Source organism: Hippocampus zosterae, chromosome 12, assembly GCF_025434085.1.
Source record: "Hippocampus zosterae strain Florida chromosome 12, ASM2543408v3, whole genome shotgun sequence".
NCBI classification, from domain to species: domain Eukaryota; kingdom Metazoa; phylum Chordata; class Actinopteri; order Syngnathiformes; family Syngnathidae; genus Hippocampus; species Hippocampus zosterae.
Window position 1 is genome coordinate 19,477,124 of NC_067462.1, and position 5,211 is coordinate 19,482,334.

The 5,211-nt window shown below is 41.8% G+C and overlaps 1 long non-coding RNA gene across 1 annotated transcript; it reads left to right on the forward strand.

Moving 5' to 3' along the window:
• The first annotated feature begins 310 nt into the window (after positions 1–310).
• Positions 311–934, forward strand: LOC127612138 (uncharacterized). The gene is made up of 3 exons (XR_007965595.1): positions 311–454; positions 596–709; positions 814–934. It is a non-coding gene; the product is annotated as an uncharacterized LOC127612138 (long non-coding RNA).
• The last annotated feature ends 4,277 nt before the right edge of the window (positions 935–5,211 follow it).

A 5,211-nucleotide genomic window follows, 5' to 3' on the forward strand; every position in this document is an offset into this window, starting at 1 on the left:
CGATGCATTGACACATGCGTCGGGCTCACAGGGCAAACCACGTGTCGATGCATGTGCTGCTTCATTACGTCACGTGATTGACACGTGAACTGCATTGACACAGTCCAGGCTGCTAATTGACACATCGGCTGTGTTGACACAGTCCAGGCTGCTAATTGACACGTGAACTGCACCGGTGCAGTTTAGACTGCATCGGCTGCTTGGCACAGTCCAGGCTGCGCCACTTTGTCCAGGGGGCGTCGACTCAGTGCAGAGGGCGTTGACGCAGCAAAAGCCCGCCACACAGTGTTTATAAGGAACACCTGCCGAAACAAGCCAGACCTCACTCACGCTCGCTTGTCGAACTTCGTGTCAGTGCAGACTTCGTGTTCGTGCCTTGCCTTCCTTGCCGATTATGGAGCAGAGACGCAAATCATCCGCCGTGTGGGACCATTTTGATGTCCTGGAGAATAAGGTATTATTTATTTATTTATTCAAATCGCCTTCTGTCGCCGACTCGCCGAGTGCCTCTCAGATTATTGACGTGTTGTACCATTCTAATCCGAATACATTTCAAGGTAACTCTTAGTTACTTCTTATTCACATTTCATTACAGGTGAAATGTCGAATTTGCCAAGTCAATTCGCCAACAGAAGCACCTCCACCATGCTGAGGCATTATCGGGCCAAGCATGAGAATGAAGTTCGCGATACACCCATTATTACGCCAGGTATACAAATGTTCACTCATCTTTTCACGGTTGCTATGTTGATGATTAATTGACAATCAGTAATTATTATTGGTTGACTCTCCACTCCATGTTTGACAATCAAGGTTCCAGGAAGCAGCTGTACTGGAAGGACCAACACACTTCTTTCCCAAACCTCTCCCACCTCGCAAAGGAGTTCCTTTGTACGCGAGCCTCATCCGTCCCTTGTGAGCGTGTGTTCTTCACAGGAGAAATTGCTTGTAAAAGACGCAACAGGCTGAAGTTTAAAACATTGGAGCATCTTATTATTCTCAATAAAAATGTGAGATCAAAGCCCACAAGCATCCTCATTCAAATGATCTTCACATTATTTGAACACATTGAATGTTGCAAAATGAATGCATGGATGTGAATGATATTGTATACACTTCATCAAATCGATGAATGACCTTATGAAAATGTCTTGGAACAGTTGTAGATGCAAAACCGTGCTGGCAGCTACATAATAGAAAAGAAAAATATCCCAAACCATAGGGATCCTCTCAAAGACTAAGGATGTGCTGAATAAGAGATCCTTGTACACATACTTTTATTACTTCCATATTTGACCTATTGTGTGGAAATATGGGGAAATGCCAGTAAAACACTGTTTTAAAACTACAATACAAAGCAATCAGAACAATCACTGGCTCCAAATAGACGGAACCCACAAATCCACTGTTTATCAAATTAAACAATGAAATCTCATGACCTGGTTGACTTCAAAATCGCCCAATTAATGTACAAAGCACAAAATAACCTTTGCCAAAACATCCAGAAGCTTTTTAAAATTCGAGAAAGTTGTCATAATTTAAGGGGTACTAACCTATACAAAAAAAATCCAAAACACAAACATCATGCAAAGGAGTGTATCTGTAATAGGTGTAAATCTGTGGAATGATTCTGAAACGGACCAGTAAAATGAGTAACTCTCTTGCTGAGATTAAAAATGAATTTGAGAGTAGTACAAGACAACTACACAAATCAGAATTAAGCTAATAAATTCGATACACCCATGAAATATAGCAATACATCAGAAATACATTGATGAGATTATTTAATATATTAATGAAATGTAGCATCCATTATGAATATGAGAAAATCGACATACTTGTGCTCCAATGAGTGTACTGTATATACAAACCTAAAGTTGTAAAAATGTATAAGTACAGCATACATAAGGGTAAAAGCATTTGTTGATATGTAGACTTTCTTTTCTATTTTGAAAAATGATCAATTCATATATAAGAAGGGGTAGGACTCTAGGGTTTTTTTACTTCTTTCTACTCCTTTGAACACATATTTGTGATGATGACTATTTTCTTTTCCTTTTTTTATATCTTACCTTCACATTTTGCCAATTTATTACCGAATTGTATATTTTATATGTTCAATATACAAAAAAAATTATCAGTCAGTTCAGTCTGTTAAGTGGGTTGGATGCAGGGATCTTGAAGGTCCAGCAGGTGGCAGTGGTCAGTGACACAGTATCAGCACAGTATCAACACAGTGTGTCAGTGTGTCGACACGCCTCATGAGGCCTCATGGACCCATCACTAGCTGCAACAATGAATCGATAACATCAAAAAAATATTTATGTAACAGTCTTGGCAATAAATTTCACGGTGCACACAAATTGAGGGGTCAGTGTATACTCGCATAACATAGAAGCCTGGCAACAGAGTAAGTCATTGCAGGTATTGTACTTTGTTACATTTTGAAGTGAGCAATGGAATGATAGTCTATCTTGGTGGTGATGTGTATTAAATTAGCCAGTTTGACATGCATGAAAAGCTCATGAAACGTGTATAACATGAACTTGTGAATAACATGGGTGAGCAATAGTGTAGTTCGCCCTGACAAGGCAAAAAACATGTTTGTTTTTTTCCACAAGACTACGCATTTCAATACATCTTTATTTCTAGAACACTTTCATAACAGTTGCAGCTGGAACAAAGCTATTTTCAGAACATCTAACATAAAATAACAAAAACAAATACATGACATCAAACATGGACAATAATACAATTGTAACAACTATTTCTCCATCAGTCTGATGAAGTTACGCTCGTTTTCCGGCCGAGCATACAGGATCCAGTCCCCCAAAACGGGGCCCGAGGTCTCAAACCTTTCAGACAGAAGGTTGGAACATATTATATATGCATATTACTCTTTTTTTAAGCAGTGAATAATTTACATCAACTTCCCTGGCTGCAAAACTCATTTCAAAAGCTTATGAAGTAACACAGACCTTCACGAGTAGGTCTAAAATTTTGGGGGGAAAATAATAATAATTTTTCTCATTATTACTAAAACAACAACATAAATTAATAAAAAGTAATCCAACTCGTACTGACACCTGTACTGAGGCCCCAAAATCAGAAAAATCAATTACGAAAAGATCAGTGTCACACAACCTTTTTTAAATGCTGATTCATCAAACAAAGATTATTCTCCGGGGGGCCTGGTGGTTGACTGGTTAGCATGTTGGCCTCACAGTGCAGAGGTGCAGGCTCCGGTCTTCCTGGTTGGAGTTTGTCTTCCTGTGCCTGTGTGGGTTTTCTAAGAAAGTTCTGGTTTCCTCCCACATTCTAAAAACATGCATGGCAGGTTAATGGAACACTTTAAATTGTCCCTTGGTGTGAGTGTGAGTGAGGATGCTTATTCGTCTGTGTGTCGACATCCCACCAAGGATATCCAACCATGCATCGTCTATACCAGGGGTGGCCAACCTGCGGCTCGTGAGCCGCATGCACCTCTTTGGCTGGTTTAATGCGGCTTCCGGGCTCTCACACGACAAGCGTCGAAAACGCCTCAGCAGTGGCGATGCTATTCAAACAAGGCGCCAACTTCACAGAATGTACTCTGTCACCCTATCATCAATCCCATTACTTGTTTGACATAGAGGGCAACCAATCAGATGACTGCATCACCGCTAATGCGCAAACAACGGCGCTAAGTACTAAGCTAGTCAGCGAATTACCTCTGATTTTATTTTAAGGCAGCGGTGCCCAATACGTCGATCAAAATCGACCCGATTAATTGCTTGTTTGTATCTTGAGCTTCGGTGTGTGTGCAAATTTGCGCAAGTGCACTGGTGGGCACCAGCGGGAGTGTGTGTGTGTGTGTGTGTGTGTGTGTGTGTGTGTGTGTGTGTGTGTGTGCTTGCACGTGCGCGCTCGGGTCGTTCGAGAGTAGTTGGTCACTTCAAAATGTGTGTGTACGCGAGGAAGGGTATGATTTGGCTCTTTGCAGTAACTCAGTAAAAAAAATGGCTATTCTTCTCTGACTAGTTGGCCACCCTTGGTCTATACTTTACTCTGTCCAGGATTGCAGTGAGCTGGAGCCTAACACAGCTGACCTCAAGAGGAAGGGCACCCCAACCTGGAATGTAAAAAAAATAATCATAACTTTAAAGCTAAAAGCAAGATTAGCACTGATAAAGGGCTTCAAGAGTTATAACGTCTTTTTTATTATTTCAATTTGACTCGCATAAAATTGATGAATTAGAGGCGGCGCCAAAATTCGACGAATTCAATAACAAAGACAAATGGGAAACGTCTCTCCTTCAGGTTTCAAAGGCATTTTGGGTTTAAAAATGAAACTTTGTTGAGAGAAGAGAAGTTGGCAGCGCATGAGTATTATGTGTGTAATTTAATCAATTTAAAATGTTTTGCATTACCTAAATTACATTTTCAGTGAGAAGCAGGGAACATGCATTGCTCTAAATCAGAACTGCATGAACAAAAACAGTATTTGACTGCTGAAGCAATTCTTGCACGATGGGCTTCATATTCTTTTGTTTACTTGTCTGACTATTTGTACAGTATGTCACGTTCTGCCCGAAGCGATAACGATCGCTCCGTGCAGAACAAGGAAATAAAGGGTTGGATCCCCGGAAAACAGACAATGAAAAAATCTTGTCAAAGAAAAGGGTGTCTTTAATCACAAAAACAGAAAGAGCCCGACAGGGAAAAAACGGTAACACAAAACGCTGGTCAAATAAGGACCAGGAATAACAAAGAAGGAAACAACAACTGAAAACGCTCGCGGAAAACAAGAAAGCGCGAGGAGGGCCTGAATTGGCGGAAATACGAATAATACAAAATCTTTAGAGGCTAAACGCGAATAACAAGAGTATCGGCCGTAAGGCAAAAAGGCAACGGGTCAAATGACAAATAGCGAAATCGAGCGCGAGAGTAATATGGCACGGCGTGGAATTCTCCGGCAGTGAGATGACTGCCGGAGTCTCCTAATAAAGGAGGGTAATCAGCCCGAAATTACGGACAGGTGTGCAGATGGCGGAGGAGAAAACCCGCCACCTGCTGGCGGACACGCGACGGGACAGTACCCCCCCCTCAATGGACGCCTCCCGGCGGGCTACCCGGTTTGGATGGATGAGCAGTGTGGAAGTCGCGCAAAAGGGACGGATCAAGGATCCAGGAGCGAGGCACCCATTGCCGCTCCTCAGGCCCGTAGCCCTC